This window comes from Bombus huntii, chromosome 12 (genome assembly GCF_024542735.1).
Source record: "Bombus huntii isolate Logan2020A chromosome 12, iyBomHunt1.1, whole genome shotgun sequence".
Lineage (NCBI taxonomy): Eukaryota > Metazoa > Arthropoda > Insecta > Hymenoptera > Apidae > Bombus > Bombus huntii.
Genome location: NC_066249.1, coordinates 7,723,517 through 7,751,162, shown reverse-complemented (window position 1 = coordinate 7,751,162; position 27,646 = coordinate 7,723,517). Strand labels below are relative to the sequence as shown.

Here is a 27,646-nt window from a genome sequence, read left to right as displayed (position 1 = left end):
GTTATAAAAAAGATGAACATCCGTTCACTTTTGTTTTTGTTTCGACATTTCAGTGAGCAGACATTTTACGCTTTAGCTTTCACGCTTGAGAAATTGTATTACTCTGCAGATTTTATTTCGATCATGTATATGTATGTACACGTATTTCGTTGTATTTTTAATGATCGATAAGTTTAACAGAGTATGGCCATCGAAATACCGAAATTAAAAAAGTATAAACTAGACAGTTGTTTTTGGACTTATCGAAGAAAATATGCTTGAAATATTTTGTTCCTGCGATGTTGGTCTCAATTTTAAGTTTTTTTTTATGTCGGACTAACGATTCTCAAGCTTTTCCGTTGCCGCGTAACCTCAAGACTTAGCTCAAGACTTGAATCCGCAATGTGGCAAATATGTATATTTAAAACACTCAACAACTGGTCATCGGCAACCTTCAAATTTGAAGAGAAGAATTATTATAAGTAAATAAATATGCGTATAAAAAGTATTTTTTATTCGAATAATAAATTATAATACCTTGGATCTCGCGGTCTTCCGGAGGCCTGCGGGCCATCGGCTAGGAACCATCGTCTTAAGTCAATCTCTTTGCGGAAAAGTTTTCTTGGCAACGATATTTATAGTATCTGTCTTTCTCCACGAGATAATTTATCGCTTGATTTTCAAATTCACCAATTTCGTTTCTATCGTTTCTAAATTTTTCGAAAATTAATATTTCGTGTGTAATTTGTATAACTCGCATAAAAGTTAAAAAGTGAGATCTTCTAAAATGTTAAAGCTAACATTGTTGTATAGTTGGAACAAAATATTTTTATAAGCTGAATATATCATCAAAATAATTAGAGTAGATATTACGATTTAATATTCCGTTTTAATAATATTCTATTAGAATATCAGTTATTATAAACTTCCCTTCACTGATAAATTCTGATATCCCTGCGGAATTATACTTACGTCAAAGTTACTGTACGAAATCTTAATTCAGAAGTCAATATTGATTATCGAGTTATGTCAGGCATCGAAAGGAGCATAATTTATGTAGTTAATGCAAGCCACCGTCTGTGGAGCTTGAAAGTTTCCTCAACAGTTGGTATTTTAGGAACATCGACGTTAATTATGCTATGAAATTCCTTCTTTTAAATGAAACGTAATGGAAAACAATGAAGATACATTTTCTTAACGTTCAACCTTGTTTGCATCGAAAAAGCAATAACTGCATCCGCAAAATTTTTCCTACCGTTCTTTTTTCTACATAGCTACACATACTTGCAGTGTATCGAATATTGTATTTCGATAAGCTTGCAACTATTCTACAACTACAACGCCAAATACTTTTACTGTTCGTATATCTCGTTAAAATTTTAATTGCAAGTTCGTATATCGGCTTGTCTGGAAAGTTATATAAGCGATATCTCAAATACTTCGAAACAAACGAAAATTCACGTATCTTTCAGACAAGTTTTATCGTATTTGGTTAATTTTTATGGAAATTGTAATATTTCGAAGACGAAGGAAATCGAATACATTGTGTTCTTTCAAAAAGGAAAAGGACTCACTGAAACGACGATATATAAAATGCGCGATGTTTCAAGAAGTCTTTTCCTCTTTCTAAAGACGAGAACTTTGGCCATAAGTTGAAAGACGCCCTTTAAAAAGCTACCTTCCATCGATCAAAGCATTAATTGCAAATAATTCAGAATATATCGTACAAGAAATAACAGAAAAATTGTAAAAGAAGAAGACGTCTTATTTGTTTGCAATATACGTAGCTCCTCGTTTATCTAAAAATCGATCCTTCCAAACAATTCAATAAATATATAATTATTACTTCCTCGTAATTATTTAGAATAAATGTTTCCATTTTTAAGAGGAAAAATTCCTGATTTAAATCGATTTCTTTCCATCAGAATCGCGATATTATTGCTTTCAAGGGACCATCAGGGTACAAGCTCTGCCTTTGTAATATTTACTCAGCGAAAACGAAAAATCACACGTAGAATTTTAACATAAACGTTCAGCCATGTAAAAGCAAGATTCATCGCGTTGCAAAACGATATTGCGTGCCATTGAGAAACATTTATAGTATCTATTTTCCATTGAAATAAATTTCTCATTGCGTGTTCTGCGTGAGAGTAAAAAATAGCCAAGCTGTTCTTTGATTGATTTAATCTCCATTCTCTATGGATAATGACAAGTCGAGGATAGATATAAATGCACTTTATGCAATCCGTGTGTACGAATATGCGTAAATTCCACGTCGAAGTCTCCAAGATGACGAAGACTAAGAAAACGTTTCTCAGAAATTGCTGACAGGTTCGCGGTCGCGTTTCTCTCATAGGGAAATTATTCGTGACCGAAGCGAAGGCAACAAAATAAATTTTCTACTGGATGAAACGCTGCGAGATGGTAAATGTCAGAACCCTTAACTGATCGCGTTCAACTTGGATTTTACCACCTATCGCGAACGTCGATCGAACATTTAATGGCAACACGTCTCTATCCGGCACGGTTTTAAGTTGATAAAGAAGCTAAAAATTACATTCGAAACGCGACCAGCTTTTAATAGTGTTCTTATCTAGCGCAATTGCTAAAGCTACTAGCTAACCGATTTCTCAATACCGAATGTAATTTAAAGCGTTAATATCGCAGTGAATAGTTTCATTTCGAATGTTTTATTCGTAGAAGGACGCAACGTCGGATAAAAATTTCCAATAAAGCTGGATATTTGGTCGTTTCCCGTACGTAATGGAGTAGGCCCTCCTTTGTCACGGAAAATTAATATTAAAGCCTACAATCCGTACGTAGATGTAATAAAAATGTAGAACGAAAGCCGCGTTATCGATTTGAGTGGACAGTGTGGAACAAGCTAAGTCGAAGGAACGGAATGACAGTTAAACTAGTTTAATTAAACCGCTGCTCTAAGCCCCTTCTGAATTTATCGTCAAATGACAAAGGAAAAGAAATTCCCGGTCCACTGAGAGAAAAGGAGAGGCAGAAAAAAATTGGAATTTCAATAGCGAAGTTCAGCTTTCTGGGCTGTAAGACGGAAAATAATGTGGCACCGACTTCGCAACTTCCCAAACTTCCTTGTAAAAGTTCTCTATTTATTAAAACGGCCCTTTCCTTCGCGAACCCTTTAATCATTGCGTTCTCCCTCTCCTCTTCGTTCTTTCTTTTCCATTGTTACTTTTATGATTTAATTATTCGTTGCAAGCGGCTATCGTTGAATGACAATTGTTACAATGAAATATCTAGTATTAGCATCGATACGAAGCTATAATTGGTTGGATAAAAGGATTTTTTAATAGGATTCCAGCTATGTAATATAGTAAGATAGATTTCATATTTCAGATGTTATTACGCTTCACGCACTTAATAATATTCATTTCCTATAAAAAATCAAACGCAAGTATTCTTTGTATCTAATACTCGACATGCAGAGAATCTTTGTAATAAGGAAATATTTGTGTTCTTGAGTCGTTCGTTCTGAATTCTTCGTTATATGGCTACAGCGTTAAACGATTAGGGAGAATTCGTTTTTCGATAGAATCTCGGGGAGCATCGGACAAACTCTGTGAATTGTGGAAAGAAAAAATACAATTTTAACTCGGTATAGGGAAACAAACGTTGCTCCAAGCGAATTAATATACTACAATACAAGCTTCGTAGTGAATTCGAAAGTGGTTAATTGCGATTGCAATTGCCGATCGCGTTGCAGTTACAAAACTGTGCTATGAGCGTGTGTGATCGAACGTTATCCCCGTGGTTCAGCCGGGTTTGTTGAACATTTGTTTCAACAGGTGCTGGCAAGGATGAAAAACAGAACGCGTGGTAACTTTTTCGTTCGTATGTCGTGTTAATTAATAGTTTTTACACCGGTTTACGTACAGAAGGACGTCAGCGATATCCAATATGGTTTTGCAAAACATCGAATAATTCGTTTTGATTCGTATTGAGAAAAATAACGAACAGATACGGTGATCGTCGTCGATTCGAAGATTCACAGTGTCCATACTCTGATTCAGATTTGCTAGTTTGTACACATTGAACTTGATCTCGTCGCTTTACGACTCATTTGATATTCGAGTAGCGATATTCGGGAATCGTAGAAAGCGAAGGCTAGAAATTTTACAGGTTTTCGCGGCGAACAGACACGGTACCGTTAGAAGACATCCCAGTTCTGTGATATTGTGGCGTTGTGATTAATTTCTCAATAAATTTCGATTAATTTTGTGGTCATTCAACAAGTAAGCCAAGCAAGCAGTTTACGGCTGGAAATAACTAGTCTTAGATTTATGAGTCTTGTAAAGATCGAGCCGATGATACGCAGTGTAATTCGGAATAGAGCGGAACGATTTAGCGATATGTGGCTGGTTTCCCGTAACGTAAACAAACGTTTTTAGAAAATATATGCCTGAAAATTTGCACGAATCGTTTATTTGCTTGATAATGATGTTATACCCTATCTAATCTTAATAATAAAGTACAGTTACGTTAATATTCGGACATAACATCATTTCTGTATGTATTTGTTGCATAGTATCAGAGGATACGAGGAAATTTAAATGTCATGTTTAATTTTATTCTACAAAAATATCAATAATAAAATTAACATGGGTAATGAAGTCTTCCTTTATCGTATCATCGGCGTTCTCTTCTATGCTTAAAATTACTATTAAGTATGTATCGTGCTGTTTCAATTTATGTCATAGTAAAGTGAATCTGTATAAACGTACGAATAGCTATTCACCGTCATATTCATCTGCTATCTCTGGTTTATTACCTCTGCTACAAAATATTGTCTGATCTCTCTTTCATATGACGTCGTAATTGTTTTTTAATTTTTACGCCATCCATAACTCGTAAAAAGCTGATACATTGAGACCATACGAAGGAAAGGTCGTAGATGGCTGACAATCACTGGTTGAAGTTCCTTTGCTCGTTCGAGGAGGAAAAGTCGCTCTTCGATCCATTTCCATTAACGCTCATTTCACATCGACCGAGTTTCGCCGCATGATATTTGCCTGCGATTTTCAAAGACGTGCCCCTTTTTTATCCGCAAGCTTTTACACGACTGCCGCGTGGTAAAACACACAGAAATCTCCGTGCAGGACGCTGTATCGTGGAAAACCGCGGCGCAGCCACCTGAACGCCTCCATTGAAGACCATCTAACGTCGAAAACCACCGAGGGAAAACGTATCTGTGGTTCCTTTACCGCTGACTAACGGTTTGAACGGTCTAAATAGAGGATTAAAAGCGCAGATGGTTTTGCTTCTCCTTTCGCGAAATGCGCTACATCTGTTTCTTTTTTCCTTTATATGCGTTCGTACGTACGTACGTAACGCGATCGAACAGTAAAAAGTGCGAGTAGCACTTTGATGAGCGCGATATTAAAACTCGAAGGATTTCATATATGGCATTCCATCTTTATTTCCAGTGCTAGAGTCGGATAGAATGTATCGTTATCAGAAAACCTTTATTTCGAACATAGATATACAGACAGTCACGAAAATCTGTATATACAGCTAACGAATTTTACGTATTTGACTTAGCAGAAAAAGTAAGAACGCATTTTGTCAGCGAATTATTTAGGCTTAGGTATCCATACAATTATTATTAATTTCATTTCGTGGAGGAAATAAAAAACTTGGAACATTTATCTGATAAAAATCTTTCGCTTCGTATCTACCAGCCTCATATTCGATATAAAAATGACACGTTTTTTAATAAAACTCAGCACGATACGTAATTCAATTTAGAAAACAGCATGAACTCCACGTAGGTGCAGATAATTAATACCTGTTTTCGGTCACACCCATACAATCTATAGAAATCTGTTTCACTACTTACATGCGCTATTTATCAGAAGGAGTCAGTCATGGCTTTCAAACGTATTAACGCGGCACGACCTCCGGCCGGGTGATAAATTCCGTTCCAACACGTTCGCAAGGATAAGAGCGGCGCATTCTGTGCGTCCTGGTGACTGGTCGAAGAGTCGATGACACTCGAAAACGGCAATTGCAGCATCGCGCGGCCGAACGCTCATGGTAATTAATTTTTTGCGTGCGACTCTCGTGAGCGAAGGAACCGCGGAATGACCACGAAATCGGTCTAATGGCTGGTCATTTGTCATTTTATGAACGGCGGATGGCGGAAGCCTTTTGCACATCCTCGACGAAAGACAAACGATAATTTGCACTCCGTCCACCTTCGTAAGTACACACTTTCCGACCTGTACGACTTAATGAAAACACGAGTAACGTTGCTCACGAACTTCGTACCCGATAAATGACGCAGCCTTTTTCGTCTACTTCCGTAACACGCACTGCATCTGACATTTTTATCTGAAATCTGACGATGGTAGATTTGAGAGGTTGAGTTTAAACGTCGTTGTCGATCGAGGTGGATTGAGAACCAAGTGGACATTTGAGGTTTGTTTAGGTTTCTGCCGTTGGATTATGATAGGTCTGATGGAACGTGGTCTGGGATATTTGGAAACTTTTGAAAATGTCTCTTGGTAGTCACTTTAGATCGTACAAGTGGTTACGCGAGTTTTTCTTTTCTTTTTTTTTTTATGCATGTTATTGATTTTAATAAGTTATGGGAACGATAAGAAAAAGATGGAAGTTGTTAGCTTTAACAAATCAGGGTAACGATTATGCGTATGCATGTTCCTCGGTGTTATGCTACTTGAATGCACGTAAGTTGTAAGATTTAAGACACGAATTTTGTTTGACTTTCAGTTTTCTTACCTGTCTCTAAAAGGCCTATAGATTGATTTTACCTAACGCATTCTCCGCAACTGGATTTACAAGTTTATCGTAATTGCAATCCTAGTGTAATTATTTTCTACAGATCGTTAACATCGTAGATATACTCAATAAACACGACAATCTTAAGAGTCTAACTAGCTGACACCTTCTATCGCAATAGCTAGGCAACAACGCGATAACTTCAGCGATACAGAAAGCACAGATTAGTACTATTTATACGGTCTTTACACGCTAGTTGCACTCGACGTATACGTTTCCGTCCAATGATATCTGCTAATAGAAACACACGTGAAACACACACGAAGCAATAGTTGAAAAAAAGAAAGGCGAATCGCTCGTGTTGTTGGTCACGTCGCGCGTCCTACACGTGAGTTAGGAAATACACGACGGAGAATTTTTCCGAGGAATTTTTATCCTCTTTTTTTTCTCTGTTCGTCGTTCGAACCCAAGTTGGCTTTAACAGCCGCGATTAAACGTCGCAGCATCTCCCGGTCGATACGGAAAAACCGAAAATAAAAGCGGAATCGACGGTGTATACGCGACTTGGTCGGCACGAACCGTTTGATCTAGGTTTTTGTGAAAATAGTACGCTATTCCTGTAGTGTAAAACGCGAGTGGGCGGTCAAGTGACATGGCGTGTTCTGTTTATTGAACGGCGTTGCGTCCCATCTAAAGAGCTCTTAATTCGAATGTGCTCGTAGAAACGGGGCATACCGCTGCAACGTCTCTTGTCACGAATTACGCTTTCCTGCCCTCTCAACGGGCAAAGAACACGTTGCCCTCCGTCGCGTCGCGTGAAAGACGAAACCACGCCGCGGAATGTCGCTGCACCATTCACCAAATCTAAAAGCTGTTCTCACGTAAGATCCATGAGACTAATATTGATCGATCGTCAAATTGTATCGCAAGAAATGTCGCCTATAAAATTATTCTCCCTTTGTCCGAATTGGGCTTTTTCCATGCGAACTGCAGGACAAACCTAACGTATTTTGTTACGCGAAGAAACTTGGGGAAAAATTTCGATTTGAAAATCATTAGTACAGAGCATGAAGCGTAATCTATATCTATTTCTGATAACGATATATATGCAATATACATTGTATCTATGATTTCATTTTCTCAGCAATGTCTTTAGACTAGCGGGTCTTGCAATTATTTCTGAGATTCCATCATACCGAGTAGAAGTCTAGTTCTATACAGACCGGTTCAGAGAAAATCCACTTACTATAAATAGAGAGTGTATATACATAATTCATAGATCATAATGCAATAACGTACTAGGTTGCGTAATAAGTTTGCATCTTTTTAAGCAACGACAAATAAGAACTATCTAATCAAAGACGCACGAATCCAGCGTTATCTATCTGTTTGTGCATTCGAGTAAATAACACTCAACAATGTAGCACCGCAATTGTTTAAACCGACAGTTCTATGTCACCTGTTTTCACAATTTGCCAGACAGTTTATTCAATTAAGTCACGATGCGTGCATCAAAACGTTCGTCAAATTACAGGGATTATACGAATTACGCGTAATCGTCGTATCTCTGTGGTTCGTAACGAATGTCTGTTTCGATGGGACCCCCCTGTCGAGGATCGAGTGCGCATCTCTGTATTATTATAATTCATTATGTGCCACGCAATTATGTCGCTCGCGACCGATGTTCACGTTTCGTGTTCCGCGTATCTCACGGGTGTTCACGTGGTTGATGGTGAAAATGCGGAGTATCACACCCGCGGGTCTCGTTTCGCAAAACTGTGATGCAGGTAACAAGTGGATCCACTTCGCTGTTCCTATACCGCCTAGCTAAACCCGTAATCCAGACTATGCTGGAATTTTTCGCGAATTTTCCCTAGTGCGCCGTGAGCAGTCGAACGTTTCCCATTTGCTTAGCAATCGTGCAGATTTCATTGTGTTTCGATGCTTAAATGTTTACTAAACCCATTGCTCTTATGTTTTCACCGATATTAAGGGAAACTTCAACCTGGACTATGTTTATCGTAACTTTACGTTTGCATAATTACACACTTCCATAAATATGTACGAGTGTCGTACGAAATATGTGCGTATATCGTAAAAGTCGTTAAGAATAACTCGAGTAAACTTAAAACATAGCTACTAGTTTTCTTGATTTCAGAATCACGTTTTAAACATTTGAAACATTTTCCCTGGCAAACATTAATTTGCTTGGCAATCGTTACCCGGAGCGTTTACAAATTTCATTTTTCTCGCACCACTGTCGATATTTACTAAACATCCATAATTTGCAGAATTAATTAATCTTAGCAAGCTGATAACTTCAATTTTCGTCTTCGCCATTGCTGGTCAAAGCTACGTTAGCGGCGGTATAGGAAACGAGATTACATTAAATTTTAATTAGATCTATTTATTCGAATCTCATTAACAGATCCATGTCAAAGAGACGCGCAGTTGCTACTTTGTATTCATGAAATCCTCTTATAGCAAGCTATCAATTTCAATCGGTCACGCGTTCTAGCTATTGCTAGTGGAAGATTCGATCTTTTCTCCTCGACGAATACGACACCGAGCTGCATCCCTCCTTTTGTTATTCTCGTTTAACGGTAATTAGTTTTCGCGTCGCGAATCGATACTCCTTCACGCGTCGTTCGATTCGATTCGTTGGTTCGTTCAGCTGGAACTCCATCTTACCTATTGGAAACAGAAGTTTGGCAAAAATCTGCCTGCCGGCTGTTTCTAGCGAAGTAAGTTGGAATTATTCGGGGAAATGAAAAGTTGTCGTGCCGTTGCACGAAGGAAAACTAACCTTCCTTTCGGATTAATCAATAGCGCCAAGTTCCTCGCCGATGTACCGACCGCGACGATGAGATATTCAAAATAACTCGTTTAACAATTCATCGATTATTTATTGGTTAACCAGCGAGTAATTGATTTATGAGTTTATCAGCTGTTTTAAAAAATAAACAAACAGGGATATTCAACATCGAACATCTTGAAGGCACGAAATTTATCGTGTGTGTTGCATAAATCGAAAACTGGTTGACAAAGTATAAAGTATACAGGAATGGAAGTTACGTAATAATAAAAAACGAGTCTGTAAGTAGGTCGATATTACACGAACCTCGTTTTTATAAAATCTACGTGTACTTCCTTCTGATCCTCGTGTATTTGTATACAGAGGTGTCTACGAATACATGCCTGTTCGTAAATACTAAAACATCCTCTGGTCTCATACAGAACGCGATAATTGATTCAGATCACTAGGCAGATTACTAATCGGTTGGAATCCTGTGTTTGTGCAACATGCGAAACACATGGTGAAGACTGTAAAAACAACCTACGATGATCTTACATTTTAGTTCAGCATCTTTGACGAACTGAATTTCAATTTTTTAACGATCGATCGTATTGATCTTCTATTTCGACAGTTGCGTATTTATTCTTGAGACTTTATCGTCACGGATCGTGCATTTTGTATCACGTTCAAACGTTTCGATAGCCAGTAGGTGGATAATGCGCGCAGTACGACAGCGTCGAATTCGGAAAGTTGTCGGAAATATCCTTTCGCAATAGCCACGTATTTTAGCATATTAAAAGCGATAACCAGAACCCGTAACGTAATTCGTGCATCGCTAGCCAAACGGCAGCTGCTTTTCTCCAGGTAGCGATAGAAATTTTGCAAGTTACGCGTTAATTCGTAGAGAAACTATTATCGTAGCCTCGCTATCGGTCCTCCCGGCCATAGCCGAGTAGTCGCTAACTAGTCTGACCGGGAGTGTAGGCGAGTGGAGAAGATGCATCGGGAAATGGTTGGGAATAAGGCTGAATTGTCTTGAGTTCGAACGATTCGACGAAATGGCTGCCGGCTACTCGTAACAATATCCGAAACAGGTTGCCCGTACCTGTTCACGTAGCTTAGCTTACCGCAGATTACCGGTAATCCCTCGGGTTCGGGTAACAGTTACACGCTTTCAACGAGAGACAGGGAAGTTTGACCACGCTCTATGTCGGCCCGCGGCGAAACGAACTTCCATTCACGCTGACGACGTCGTTGAATCTCCCCGTGGTATTCGTAGGCCGCTGGGACAAGCCGGAGGACGAATTTCCCCGCGTGATACACGCGTACAGTGCGTCTAATAACTTGTTAGCTCTGGTAGCAATTTTGCTCAAGTTTTTGTACGATTTATGATTTTTGTATCGTTAATTGACGTTCTAGTTTATAACGAAATAACCGTAACTTGTTATGTATCGAGTTTAGCTATTACGAATTAAGATTCACGCCACTTAAGGTGTTCGTCGTGCGACGATATCCCTCAAGAGGAACACGCTCTGAGATTCGAAAGTCACAGTCTTCGTGCATGTAACAACGAAGCATCTTCGCGATGATACGATATGACGATGATATAATGGCAGATAGTCCGCCGCTATTTAGCCTTATCGTAATTTATGGCTGGGCCAAGGGATTAATAAGAAGCTCGACAGGTTGCTCGAGCGAACGTTACGATTCGAAGTGGCCGAACTATGAGGCGCCGATGTCGAAGATACGATTGTTTGGAATTTAGAAGAATAGAGACTCTACCAAAGCCTAAGGCTTTCTTAAAAATTCCTAACATCTAATACGCGTGTCCAAAAGTGTCTTCTTTAGGAAGAAATTTCTTGGCTGCCTTGTACTTTCTACGCACACACACTAACATAACGGGAAGTTCACGTTATAACATACAGCAGTTTGGACGACGAAGTTACCTATACTTTGTATATTACTTCATATTACTTCTGCTCGAAAACGGCGAAGCGAAGTCTACATTTCTTTTCGAAAAAAGATTCTCCTAGCCAGTTTACGTGATATTAGCCTCTTAACAACTTTGTAGGAACAGCTTTTTTTTGTAATTAGTCAAAAAGTAATTTTTACAACGGTTTGCCGCAGGAATTAAAACTTTCAACTTCGAAGACGAATATTTCCATCTCGGTAAGACTAGGCTGTGTAAAAATTCGATCGTGTATCGATAACACGTTGGTCGATTGTCAAAATTTCAATGGAATTGTATGAAATTCAGCTGTACGCTACGAATATCTGAAACGGACAAAAATTGAAGTGGTTAGGCACGAACAACAATACTCTGTTGGCAACTGCTTTTGAAGTGTCCCGATTATCCGATTAAACGTTCGCCGCTTGACGAGCAACGTACGTTTAATGGGGTTACTTCGTTTTGCTCGGCTCTCGTGTAGAATTACCCGTGGCGTGGTGTAAATGAGCGGTAGACAGGGGTGAATCGGTTGCCAACGGATTAGAGGCCGCTACGGAAGTCTCGTATTTCCAGTTAATGGCAGATAAACTAGATCGAAGTTCCTGATACATATTTTTATATGTGACCTCATGATTCCATGAACTTATGCGTGCTGTTAATCTGAAAATTTTCAAATCGTTGTATCGCGTGATGTCGACTAATTGATCAAAATCTTTACCGCTACATTTCAAGGATTTGAAGCGTAATAAACGAAATTTGACGAGTTTATTAAGTAAGTTTATCGATACATAAATCGTGCGATTTAGATAACGCTCGAACGCTTCAAGTACCAGCTATACGTTTTAATATATCTTAATTATCAAACACAGTGCAAACAGATACAGCGGATTCCAGTTTTCATACACCTTCGGTTCGAGCTAACTTGTCCCAATAAAAAATGAATTTCAACGGACAAAGTCTAAGCAACGTAAAAAGTACAGCTAAAAACGATTTATCGAAGAACGTATGTAATATTTGCTGTTGAATACATGTGCCCTTCCTTTTCCGTGTTCTTCCTTGCTTTCTTATTATTCCACCCTTTTGATTTTTTAGCTTCGTCACCCTTGAAATCGTAGATTTTAGGATACCTCTTGATGTTTACCAATTGATGTAAACCTGCATTGGGTGTTAGCCCTATTTGCATTTCATCGAGCAAAGCGATTTTATCGCTGAAGGTTAACCCTTTGCACTCCGAATATTATTTCCATTTCGTTGCCAGCAGCTCCCAACGCTTTTAAGCGTTTTGTTTGAAATTTACTTTAACTAAAAAATAAGACAATTTAAATAAATAAAGGAAGAAAGACATTCACTTAAATACCAGCTTTATTCGCACTATTGTTGTATTTTGTAATTTTTAAGTGTATGATATATCTTGAAACAATTTCCAGGATGCAATCCTGCTTTTCCTTCGCACGTTTCACAAAAAAAAAGGTGGGACTGAAAGAACGTCGAGTCACACTCGATATAGGAATGCAAAGGGTTATATCTCTCCTAAGCAGGTTGGAAAGGGAATACGAATGACAAATTCTTTGCATGCAATATATGCAATACACAATGAACATCTCAATCGTACACGTACGCTCACCTTTGTATCTTATTAGTAACGGGTCAAAACGAGCTACAGCAGAGCAAATTATTCTCCGCCCCTCGGGTAGCCTCGCTATACCGATAAACAAAAAGCTATCGCTGAAGCTGTGATGGGAAGACGCGTGTCACGCCCCTCGTGTCACTCGCGTTCTTGTGCCAGGGCTCGAGCGTGTCAACCTGATCTCGTTTTAATCATTTTAATATTATACGATTCCGACTGTCGGATCTCTTTCTCTTTCATTCACGTTGCCCTCTCCTACGTTCAAGCCATAGCTATGCTTCAGATCAGCATCGCTACTTCGTAAGTTTCGTTCTATCTGCAATCGTAAACTATACGAGCGTAAGCTGTCGCGATAAAACGGCGGTATGTTCCATATAAGCGAATTGAAATCGCATTGTATTCTAGCTTTTGTTTCCGTTCTTCGATATTTGTCCCAAATAAACGGTGGTTCTAATTAACCGGCGTCCCGCTTAAGCGGAATCCACTGTATAAAATCAAATGTTTGGATCGACATTTTGTTACCTTTTGGTTAGTATTTGTATGATTAAATGACAATTCGAAATATTTATTTTTCATCATTGTTACGACGAATGTACGGTATAGAGAGAATGGAAAGTATGTATAACGAATATATGAAAATTGTTTCATTTGAAAAGGCAGAGACCACTTGAAAACTCGAAAATATCTCCATCTAGACGAGAAGAGTTTTTGAAATATTAAATAATATATGAGATAATTGTGTAGAAACGTTGCAATGGAACGGTTTGTCAGAGGAAATCTATAAAAACGGGAGACGCGTCACCGATACAGTGTTTTACTGTTTGAAAGCGAAGATGGTTCGTTAGGCTGAAAAAGAGCCCTTTGCAAGGGTATGGTCCGGGAAAAACTCCTTGAGGCCTACTGCAAATTGAAGCGCATGGTGCCGGAGGTAACGGATTCACTGCACGTGGCCCCTTGTGGGTAGAAATAAAACGCGGTTTTTTCAGCGATGGGCCCAATTTCTCTTACAAGCTTTTTGTTACGCTTAATTGCTAAATTCAAAGATCCTAAAATATCTGATACAGGCTGAATCTCGTTACGTTCAAGTTATTTTCGAATGCTTTAGTTCTTAGTTCTTTTGTCTTTTGTTACAAGTTTCTATTTTATATTAAAGCTTTTCCGTAATAGCAAACGTTCCTTCGTCTTTTAAAAACGGCATCAAAGTTGAGAGGAAAAGATGCAAGGACTATAGCGAGATCGAAACCTTAATAGTAACGTTGTCCTTGCATTTTTTTTCGTAAAAATACATATTTCACGATGCTGAGTGAGTCACACAGCTATTCTCGATGAAATTACCATGTTCAGCGAGGAAAACGCCGTCTGACAGACTTTTCTAACGAACCATAAGCCGTATTAATCCAGGTATATGTTCGATCTGCTCATATTTCACGCGAGAGACGAAGGCGCAAAGGGGCGTTGCATGACTCTTCTAAAAAATAACGAGTGGGACGTTCGTCAACTTTGCCTTTGATAGAGAACCGTGATGACGTGCTGCGACAACGGTCGTTAACGCGACGTACCTTCGCCTCGACTCGGACCAAAGAATCCGAAACGCGACGTCCATTAATTCACCATAGAACAAAGTAGGCATTGATGCACAACGGTCAAGAATCCTCGTTAATCCGTGTCAACAGGATTAAACGGGGCGCGGATATCGTGAGACGGGAAAGAAAACTGGCCTGTAAGGGGTTGTGGAGAAAAATGCACGCGACCAGAGTAAGGGATGAAGAAATAAGGGATGGAGGGTGAAAAGATACTCGCTGGGTTTTCCTACCCTCTACCGTTTACCGTGTCATATTCTTTTTCCTCTACTCAACCATCTCTCCTCTCTCGCCCTCTTATTTCCTTTCGCCACTATCGACCTCTTTCTCCTTCTCATCCCCCTCGACCAACCCCGGCTCACCCGGGACGTTTCGACGACGTCTCCTTTAATGAAATTCCTTTATTATTTTAATAAAAGATATTCCCCCGTTAGCGATCGGTACTCGTCACCGACTCATTGTGCTTCGCCAGCCTCTGCTCCCGTTACACGCGATTCAACTGGGCGTCCGCGTCTTTGTGCCATTTCTGTGAAAACGTTCCGGCTTACGTAAGTTCGCGGCGCATATTGCACGCCGTAAACTTTGCCGACCAACACAGCTTGGTGCTACGCGGTCGTGAGATACGCGCGAAACGTTATTCCGTATCTGTGTCTATTTATCTAACAGGTATTGATGATCCATTCTCCTTTTCGCCAAGCAACGGAACGAACGCAACTACGTTCAACCGCGACTACCAAGTCCTGTAACAGGTTCGACAAAGTTCGACCAAGTAAACTCCCTATTTTCTCGTGTTATCTGACGCCGCGTGTACCACTTAGGTCGTGTCACGACGGAAAGGAGATACTAATCGCGGAATCTGGTTTCGATCGAATCGGGTGATTGATGCGAGAGAATGGACTTGTGTCGAATTCATTACGCCTTGAAGCGATTGATATAGATACAGATCTTTAATTGTTTTCTCCGGATAATATTTTACCTTCGAGACACCGAATCGATGAAATATTCTTTAATTGATACATTTGAGATAATGACATAAGTTTGGAATGATTCTTAAGCGACGCATGTACTCTTAACTAACTACGTATATTGTATAACATAATTGTGTTTATTTCGAAGAAAGTTGGTCGCGTATTTAAGTATACTTATTAAGTCTTCCTCGTAAAAATATTAGGAATGATACGTTCTGTTGCTAATAATTAGTAAAAATGGTGTTTTCAGTTAATATCAGAGCTACTAACGATTAAAGCATAATAAATATCTCGTATAGCCCAAGAAGAAAACTATGCTTTCATCCACATACATATCCTTAAAACTGCACCTTTGTGAATCTATAAAATTATGATGATGATATATTACGAATTCGTCGATTTATCCATTTTGATAATTTTGGTGTTAAAAATAATTGAGTACAGAGTACAGTACACATTTCTATAACAATGTTGTGATTTCTCTTTTGGCAAAAGTATGCGAATGTGTCTTGAAATAATTAAACCTTTGATTCGTGCGATTGAAGCTCTTTAAACCGAAAGCTACCTAGAATCTCATTAACCTTTTTTGCTGCAATATTTTCATTTGCCTGCTAGAGGATATATTTATGTTTTTACGTCAAAAGCTTCACAAATATTTCAGCAAATGAATTTTAAGCTTTTTTCTTTCTGGTGGCTTATAAACGCCGCTTTTTGTCACTGTGCAAATATTCCTATGGAGCGAAATATCACTGGGTCGACGATTTCGATAAGTTATGAAAATTATTCGACATTTCCCCGAGATTTATCGCGTTTCAGAAAAAAAAAAAACGGAACGATAGGTACACAAGATCCGTGTTCGTGTCGAGGATTTTGTTACGAATCTCCAAATTATCAACTAATTCGTTACTACGCTACGCTGTCTGTACATCAGATCAATTATTTTTCTACAAATTTATTCATTCTGACATTCGATCTCCGAAGTGTCGACATTTTTTCTCGCACGACTGTAACTCAAAACTGTATGTATCTGGTTTTATTTGGTCTGAATCACGCTGTAGCAGGAACATCTAAAGGTTTTTCAAAGCAATCAATATCAATGTAACTTGCTTATCTGTACATTTTCAAATTTAATTCCACTTCAGTACTTGGAAAATGCATCTTTATTTTATTTTTTATGCATGTTTTTTTTTAGAAAAAGTTTGCTCTTGACGCACATTATTTCATAGAGAAATGCACTTCCTCCGTAATAGCTCGTTAGTTAAGCGCGTTTTCGTGTAAAGCGGAAAAATATATGCGATATGTCTTCTGCGTTGTGCTGAATTTATCCTGCATTGTAGAATTTATTCCGTGGATAGATAAAGACGCAAGATTTTGCAATTGTTGAATTATATTACTGAATTATACCCGTTCTGGTAGAATATTCATTTTGTTCGCTTTTAGAGCAAAACGAATAATACAATATCACATAGTCATATTTTATTGATAGTAATTTTGATTCCCCTTCAAATCTAAATTTTTCTTGTAAAATCTATTTGAATAATATTTGGTATCTCTTTTCCATTTGTTTATATTAAGATTTTATTTTGCTAATTTTTTATTTTAATATCTATTCTCCAAATCGTCGTTTCTTTTTCACCCTAGAATTATCTACTTCTACTTCTACTTCTTTATCTTACACTCTGCGAGATATTATTATTACCAATACCTATAAATATATCGAAGTTTAAAGTTATTTTTTAATCCGTCCTTTCGTTTGTATTATAACCACATTTCTCGTAAAAAATATTAATTCTACGTTACCTCTGCTGGAGTTTGCATGTATACGTGTATCACAGTTTTCTTGTTCTCTCGTTTGAAGCCCGTACATCGATAAAACATAACGAAGTATATACTCTTTCAAATGCTTCATATACTATTACCATTCCTCTGTAACGAAAACAAAGTAGAACGAAATAAGTGTACGAAGTAAGTGCTTTGCCTGTTCTCTTTTACGTTATAACGGTTTCTTCTTTTTTCTTAACTTCTCTTTCACCGCTTAAGAACTTTCAAAGGATCAAAGGGACTTGAGAGAAACTTAGGATTAACAAATTATGTGTAATGCTAGAGTACCCTTTATTACTGGCACAATATCATAGAATAGAATATTCCTACAGATATTCTAAGATATTAAAGTAACGTTTCAAATATATTTGAAAATACATTTGATATATTTATATTTAGAATAAATATGAATGAAAATGTATATCTGCAAATATAATTCGATACTTTCTCAGCACAAACTGCATAGAGAGACAATTTTTTTGGTTCTTTTTTTCTCTTTCTTTCGCCAGATGCCTTTTCCTGATCATTCTCTGATTGAAGCACTTGAGCAATTTACTCTAATGCTGGCGCCTACTTGTTCGCAGGTGTCAGCTTTGTAAGCAACCAAAGGCGTTGATTATCTAACTAACTGATGAGCACAAATCAAATAAGGTACTCCTGTATGCCTTGATCACTTTTAATTCCCTTGTCACTATGCGTGAACGATGGCGCTGATTAAAGGTGTTATTCAAATCCTATTCTCCGCTACCATGCTTTCCTACGTTATCGTTACGCATGTTAATCCAATCACTCAATTCTTCTTCTTTAGCTTCAACATAAAGGCAGCTAGCTGTTGTAGTAATATTTCGTCGAATTTTTGAACATCAGCTGCTATACAGTACAGTCGAGATAAATTTTATACCAAAGGAGCGATATATATTTTTAAATAATATCCTATAAACTATTACTAAAGGTGTAAAATTATCCACCTTGTAAAATTATTTCTTCGAGAGTTATCGCAATTTTAATCGTCGATTTCTTTTAAAATATAAAAAAAAATAAATCCTTTTTTCAGCGACAAGAAAAACAGATACGATTTCTAAACATTTTCTAATGTCACTTCATTAAAACAAAATTAGTTAAAAATATTATCTTACAGATAATAGGATAACTGTTTGAAACAAAAACTGTAAATTGTAAACGTTAAACGAGAAACAATGCAAACTGTATCTCTAATCTATTTAATGTTATTTCAGTCGAAATGCAAATGAGTAAAGGAAAAGTATCGCATACCAAAAGCAATATATAGATAGGGGGATGAAATTAAAAAACTTTCGACTTAACACGTATTTCCATAGCGTGTGAATTTTTAACTAGAATTTCTGTAAAAAAAGGGGGGAGGGAACGAACGAGCAATTTTTCTTTTCTGTTGAAAAAATAAATTAAACATAAAAACCAATGAAGTTGGTACAAATTCACGCATAATTAAATCTCGCAACGTAGCTTTTTCAATTCGTTTACACTTTCATTAAAGAACTAAAATTACAAAAATACAGTCTGTTGGGCGTGTTAAGCAACGGCAAGAGCGCATTACTAGGAAAATGTTCTTCCTACCGCGGCATTAATTATTTAGAATCTGTCACGGGTCCATTAGCGTGGAAAGTTGGAAAACGCGAATTGCAAACTTTTCTAACGGTTCTCGGCAATCGCAGTGATACGTCGTCTCCTTTCATTTACACCTTGCAATCTTATCGTTAAAAAGGATTATACGTGTAACGTGGTTCTGCGTGTTTCCAGTATTGGATTTCCAGTTTAAAGGATCATTACACTAGCTTAATTAGTCCGTTTACGCCGCTGGATCATTATTACATCACGAACATAACATCGTATCTCGTAAGCTTGGCAAGTGAATATAGCCATAAATTTCCGCGCGGTATTAATTAATGACACGTATTTAATGCCATAAATTATTGCCCGGTCAGTTCGTTTCATACTGGATCATTTACAAAAGCACGCGATTCGTCATACTCTTGGTAATGATCTTATGAATATACATATGTACGTGGTTGCGTGATAAACTTGTCTGAGAAGAATAAACGAGCAATAAAGGGAAAGGGAAGAGAATCGAACCGTTTCATTAACTTCGTAACGTAACGTAAGTTTTCCCCGATTTCTCAGATTTATATAATCAAATTTATCGTAACAAGAAACATCGAAGAATAAGTAATAATAAAAAAGAAATAATAAGAAGGAAATAAGAGAGCTTGAATTTACGAAAATCAATAGCTAAGATAAACTTGCAAATGATGGACGTATTAGCTACACGCGATATACCATCTTTGTAGACTTAAAATGCGCAAAGTCTGGTTTGAGAAACCGAAACCGTTCGTGCACCAGCCTAACATCTACCGCTGTACGCTGTACAAAACGCTGTACAAAAATGGTGTAAAAGAAGAGTAGCGCAAAAAACGCGTCAAAGAGTTCGATAGCAAAAGAGAAAGTATTGAAACACGGTTCTCCCGATTCGTACATTTTCGATACGTAATTCTTTCAGAAGCACACGCACCTTAATTACAATGGAACACGTGTATCGGGCGCGAGACCTGTAATTCTGAAACAGTGAAAAATCGGAGGCACGACTCGCTCGGCAACGTATAAACCATAATTTGCTTGTTTCACGACCAGGGACGTACAATACACCGTCCCGTTATTTTACGCGGCACCAAGCGTAAAAGGAACGAGCTCGCGCCCAGTTTATTGCAGCCAGATGAATGGTTACACGGTGGCTCTTGCGGATAGTCGGAGAAACGTTCGGAAACCGAATGTCGTTCCGTTGGATTAAGACAATGAAAATTTCTATGGCTAGACGCATCGAGAGAGAAACGAAGACAAAGAGGGTGGCGCGATCGTGCCGCGAGGATTAACGCGCCAGGCGGAGGAGAAGGCAGAGGAATATAAAGTGGAACAACAGGCGCGGTAAATGATACCTGGCACAAAAGGATTTCAGTATACCTGTCTTACGTCCAATCTGCGGTAACGTCGATAAAACGTTGGATCTCTGTTGGCTGAAAACATTCAGCAACATTGCGAACATTCCCTTGTTGAAGACAAGAACACGTAAAATCACGATGGGATCGCTTTTAAGGAACCGACTAGGCCACGATTCCCGTTTAGATTTTTATGGTGTTTTACCGGATAATCTCGGCTGAAACATCCCCTTAACCGACGAATGCCCGCATAAACTGCGTAAACACCGATAGCCCTTTTTAGATTGGATTCCGATTCTTAAGCTGGAGATCGTGCTGGTATCGAGGATTATCCTGGGCGCCGCGCCTCTCTCTACTTGAGAATCAAAGTAACGCGAGACTTTATCGGCGTTCGTAAAGAAAGAACGGATCTCGAGAAATTATCTGCGAAAGGAATTGAAAAGAAACTCGAACGGTAGCGCCTACCTTTTCGAAGATCGAGCTCTTCTTTTCGAAGTAAAATGTTCGCAGTGATCTACTTGTATCGCGAAAGAGCGTACTAAAAAATCGGATTTTCTATATCGATAGGTTTACGATTACAGACGTTTTCTTTTAGCAATAATCGATCGTCGTCTATAATCGATGTTGTTTTCTTCTATTAAAGCAATTTGAACTTGTACGTAGACATTATTTTCTAGTACTTAGGTTCTTCGTTGTAAGACAAAGTAAGTGCCCGTTACAGAAGAAATGTAGCTTAATCCACTTTTCCTCTGAAAGCTTCGTACACTATATATGTGTTATATAACCTACACGTATATTATACAAGGTACATCAACGTAAAAGATTTATATTAGATCTATATAAATATTCTCTCAAACGAAGTACAAACAATTTGTAAATCCCATCTCGCGAAATTGCTTTCTAGAAATCTTGAAACCTAATTAAAATCACCGCAGAAGACTGTTTCGTGAAAGAAAAAAAAAAAAGAAAGAAAAGATATACCGACAAGTAGCAAAGAACGAAGTTGCCCTCGTAAACGATACGAAGGTTGAACGATCTCGTGATATCACCGTAATCCTTGTCCACGTTCCCTCGAGACAGTGTCACAGTCATGTTAGTTAACGCTGTAGTCGTTGGTCAAGTATCCGCTATCCGATCCCAGAGACTCGTGGGACGGATGGCGTTACATCGTGACCAGCGGTGTGACGAATTGTACAGGCTGGATGGCACGACCCAATTTTCCAATGTCATAATCCGACGTTAGATAATCTATCCTGGTGACTCGATCGTCGAGCGGGATTGTTTTTCTGCTGGTCCACACCGGTGCGATGTGTGCTTGGCCACCGCTCCGTTTTGAAGGTTTTGCCTTTGCGTAATGCGCCAGTCGCGCTGGAACCGACTTTGATTTACCTTTCGTTGTGATTTATCTCTCCATTTCGCTTAATGAGAGGAGAGAGCCATCGGAACCTGTGGGTGAGTAGGCGTTCAGGGAATTCGGTTAGCTAACCGTTGGTGTGAACAGCTACGAAATTGGATAACTGTAAGAAAATTGTTCAGTGACGATTAAAACGTGACAGTCCAGAGATACTGCGACCACAGTACGCGAGAATACAAAAGTTTCTTTTTTCTTTTTTTATCATGGATGGAGGTTTTTTAGCTTTCTGCGTTGATATAAAATTTTAGAGTTATGAACATGTTACTGTTAGGTTTTGGGTGTAGTGTAACGGTTCATAATAGAAGGTAGTATAACGCAATATGTGCAGTGTACTATACTTTTATACAAATTAACTTTTTTATGAACGCCATTAAAGAAGTAGAATTTAGATAGAACGACACTTAATTCTTTTCGAATGAGATTGTAAAATGGCATTGAGCAAACTGGTATTATCCTTTCGAGTGTTTTAGTAGATAATTAACGCTGCTTAATTACATGTCGGTTATAGTAGAAAAGGTAGAATTTCTTATTTATGAACAACTTTTAAAATGATTTTATTTAGTTAAACAGATTTACATTCCATAAGATGAAATGCGTAATTAATTTCTGCATTTCCATTTACTTCATCAGTTATACGGCAAACATTTCGCATTTTCAATTAGCTTATTATGTTACCGTTTTAATTAAACTTATTAAACAAACTCACCCTATCAAACGTTCGTTTTATATTTTTACCAGTTACGATTTTTAGATACGAAAGAGCAAAGTCGAAAATATTTCGAACAGAAGAAAACTTGTATTGAAAAAGGCAGAAAGCTCAAGTTTAGATGTTTAATTACAATTTAATTACGCGTTTTACGAAAGTAAAGAATAAAAAGAAGAAATTAATATTTATTACGACCTGACGGGCTTTTCTGCACAATAATTTACCAACTCATAATATTTTAGTAAACTGACGAGTTACGGATTATAAATTCTACACTTTTCTTCTACAATTTTCTAACTTTATCGAATAGAACAATTAGACAACTTGTAATTCGTAAAATTTTCCTGTAAAATTTCAATCTGTGCACTTTATATCTTAGATGTTTGACATCTCTACGATTCGTAAAAATTAAATAATATTTCAATCGAAGATTACACGTAATAATTTACCCATTGATAATATATTTTTAATTTTCACTCTCTAAATTATATTACCAAATCCCAGAAGTATATGAAGTACATATATCATCCGACAAGTATCTTTTATATTTTTATCTCTTAATAAATTAAACATAATGTTGTGGGTGAATTCGTATAGTAAAAATCGGTACTTTCAGTGAAATACGAACTTATAATAGGCTGTAGTGATTTTATGTCGACGCCAAATATCCATGCACTATGTTTCTGACATACCTCTACCCGAGGGAATACGATGCAATTTTCAGTCGTAATATTACGATTTACGTAACCGCATACCGCTGCTATGAACTGTAACGTTACGGATTACGGTAGTTTCTTTTTTCGATTTCTTCTATGCACATATGTTCCTGCATACTATTCGATTCTTTCTTGGGTCGGACCCTCGTAAAAACGACGATATTTGTTCAATATTATCGATACAAGCATTATTATCGTCTAGAACGAAAGCTATGATTAAACATATTACGCGAAGAATAATTTCTACTATTAATAAGCGTTGTATTTTACCTACTGTATTTTCAACGTACATTCTTTTTAATTTAATAACAAATATTCTTTAGATCTGACTTGTGAACGAATATCACACGTAAATTAACAGAATCGATCGAATGCCGATTATTTATTTATGTATCGTTGTTATTTCTATACTCAGAGATAGGATCACGATAGTTATTATCTTGTTGACTGGATAAATCTATCACACCGTTCTGAGCCAAAGAAACCTTTATTGCACTCGCTTACAAAAACTAGGGATACAAACAAAAAAACATCTTAAGTCTATCGATTAAATCTATCGGTTGTAACTAGGATTATCTTCTAGTTACTATTTCTTATAACTAACGCATCTACATATGGATGGCGAGCACGAACTCACGTTGTCATTTTCAATATGTATATTCTAATTTAATATAATTCCAGTATCGCTTCGAAAAAAAAGGTATTTTTATTCGTTTCACTTCAGAATATTAAGAAACGACTAGGCCATTAATATTTGATAATCACAGGCATAAGCGTAGCTTAAAATTCAATACGTGTGGTTTGAACAAATTCTATGTTAGCAGAATTGTTCTCCGTTTAACTTTCGAATCGAATATACATATGAAGGCTTCACCCTGCAGAATTCCACGGTATTAAAAATCAACGGCATAAATAACAAACTATATTGCCATTCTGAAACGCGTGACTTGATATCGTTTCAAGAATTTTAAATTTACCTTTCCTCTATGTTTATTAAGCTGAAAGGAAAAACATCCTTACGAAGAATTACGTGGCTTTAAATTATCCTTTACGTAAATTTCTTACATTATAAATTTATTATTTGTCGAGGCGATGATATTTTAACCGTCGATTAGAAAATTCAAGAGAACACCAATTGTACCCACCGCTAAACTTGGTTCCATTTTAATGTCTTTACTTTACGAACCAAATATTCCAGCGTGTTCTCGTGTATAAATCCTACATTTTCAATTTGTCGGCTCTCACATTTGAATATAAAAATATTTTATATAACAACCAAATCCTAACCGATCGTTCGCGTGTTGCCTGCAAATAGACTTGCAAATTGTAAATTCATACATCAGCTACAGCTGAGAAGTATGCAGATTGACTTTGAAAATTTCATCATAGCCAGCTACGTGCTTTCATGACATAGGTACATAAACGAAAATTCCTGGTTTTAAGGTATGAATAGCCCGGCAGCGAAAAATTTTAAGGGTGATACGTGTCTGTGGTGTTTGCAGAGCTAGAATCGTAGTACCGTGTTGGTGTAATTGACACTCGTAACTAACAAGTCTGAATGTGTTTGTCCTCGTGTACATACGGGGTGAAACTTCTTTAGAGGGAACAGTGCTTGATGAAAGAAGAAATTTTAAAGCGGCAGTTCGCAGACAGAGAGAAAGAGAGTGACAAAGAGAAAAACAGCGAGAAGGAGAAAAAGCTGGAGTGAGAAAGAAAATTTTTATCTCAGACTTCCTGTAATTAGGTTTATATTAACACTAGACTAGTTAATATCAGTTAATCGTTTAATTGTTAATCAGTTCGAAGTATACAATTTAGTACGCATATTATTACATATTAGCCTAAATGCAGGGTTAAATGATAATAGCTGTTTTCAAAATTTGTACGATAAAAATTACTGAGAAAATGTTAACTTTTCTTCAAATAGAAGATAATAATCGCGAAATCTTAGAGATTTTTCAAACAATTTAATGATTAGAGAATATTAATTTTTAAGTGTTAAGTAACCATTTTTTTAAGTGTGTAAATAACCATTATAAATAATCGAATTTTGTTCCGAATTAATTTGCTTATGTTTTTATGTGATTTTATAAAACTCATGGAAACTATTTTTCGTTAGGGATCGTCAGAAAAAGAGGAAATGCAGTTCCGGTGAATGTAGACGACAAAAAACATGAACGTTAGGAATAAGTGAATAGAGAGAGAGAGAGAGAAAGAAAGAGAGAGAGAAAGGGCAAGAGCGAGTTGGAGAGTAAATTATACGTCGACGCTTATTAAAGGTTGCCGTTATTAGCTTTTTATCGGCGCCAAAGTTATCCCTCGACCGGTTCAGAGAGCGCGTTAACGAGCTACTTGCGATTACGATTGGACCTCTGCAATAGTATAAATGAACGACACCATGACAGAAAAACGAGAAATGAGTTTGCTCGATGACGTTTCGCCTCTCTTTCGTTTGTTCGTTTCCCGTCTTTTCTCGAATTCTTCTCTCTTAAAGAGCGTGCAACATTGAATCGAAGAAATTCCTTTCATTCAGCGTCGTCAATGATTATCGACGAAGTAACCATGATTTATTCAAACGGCGATAAGTCGTATAATCACATTCGTGCTGAACGCCTCGCGAGGGCGTGAATTAGCGATGATATTACTCTGGCTGAGAAAAATCCTGCTTGCAGATTGAATCGTTTTAATTGCATCGTAGAGATAGGTAGTTATTTGATCTCTGTTAATGCGTGTTAAATAGAAGAAATGTAGAAAACGTTAATTATACTTTCCAACAATCTTTACGTTAACGTTTATTAATAATTGTTTGTGTAATTATAAAAATATTAAAATATAAAATTATGTATATAAATTGTCGTCGTGGTCCTGAATGGTGTCAGCCTAATTTTGATATCGTCGGCTTTTTTGGGTTTTTAACTGTCTGATTGCGATTTTAAGGCCGTTATGAGGTACATATGTAGCATGCATGAGATCTCTAAAATCTCTGAGATTCTAAAAATTTATTAAAAACTAAGCTCGGGATATAAAATTTTGTTTTATACTCTTGATTCAGGTTTGCATAGGAAATTACTTGCTGCTTGCTTCTACCACACTATCATCCACACCCTCTATATTCTACATCATTATAGTTCCGTCGTTCGTATATGTAGCGTAGCAGTGGTTTTCTACAATAACTGTACAGCCAACGATACAGTAGCGAAAGGAGTTACGGAAATAGCATGAGAGTTAGCTTTGCGTAGATCGTCTCCTTAGTTCTTTGTTTGTTCTAAAAACATCGTAGTGTTTAGTAGAGACGATTGTCAAACTGATTCTTTTGAATTTTCCGCGGTAACAATTTTTTTTAGAAGGTTACTTGACGACACTTTGACAAATGGATTATTATTACTATACAAGTGGATTAGCGAATTAGTAAATGAGACATTAATTTTAAATTGTACGATGGATACGATGTCTATAGTTCAATAGTTATAGAAGTCAAAGAACGAGAATATTTGCGAAAAGTATGAATTTTTTAACACGATCGATCTAAAATTGTGCTCCTGTTCCGGCCTAGCTGAATAGTGGCAGATACGGCGCGTATGTGTGGATATGTTTAAGGTGTGAGATGAAGAGGGTTCTTAACTGTGGTCAGTGCGTGGTGAGAGCGGAATTTAGCGAGTACTGTGAGTGAAACGTGCATCCTGGAAGTTTTTAAAGAGAATAAGTACAGTAAATGGAGTAGAGAGCTTTAGAGCAAATATTCAGCGTTATTTAAAGAAATTTAAAGAGCGAAATTGTATTCATTTCATTAACGTCGCGTCGTGTAAAAATTCTCATCATCCGAATGTAACGCTGTTGAGATAAATAGCGTTAAAATTACAGTTTATAATACCGGAAAAATGTAAATATTAGCAATTTATCGTAAAAACGTTTCTGCAATGAAACAATTATATTGTCCTCAAGCAATCTACGTCATATTATACGAGAAATTCATATCGAAAGCATTCCGGATTATCATTTAAATATTTTCCAATTCTCCGTTTGTAACAGTAAAATATAACGATCAAAGTGTAAGAAGATCAGAAGCGAATATTTTGCCAAAAGTACATGTTAATTAAATATACAAAGGTTAAATAAAATACATATCTGTGAGATTGGAAAGTAACGTTACATATTATCAACTACGCTAATAATTCGTATTTCTCGATTGAACGGTTGTGCGTGCTCTTCGACGGTAAATATCCCTGTGAAAATATTTCTTAGCAAACAAGAAGAAATATTAGATGTTATCGTTAATAAAATTTACCTTCTATCTTGGAATGGATCGGGAGACAGAGAAAACGAAATAGAGTAATCAATAAATAAAGTATGTCA

The 27,646-nt window shown here is 37.3% G+C and overlaps 1 protein-coding gene across 1 annotated transcript in view; it reads left to right on the top strand.

The window, feature by feature from the left end:
• Positions 1 to 27,646, top strand: part of LOC126871794 (hemicentin-2-like) — a 166,450-nt gene that overhangs the window by 3,129 nt on the left and 135,675 nt on the right. The gene's annotated exons all lie outside the window — the stretch shown is intronic.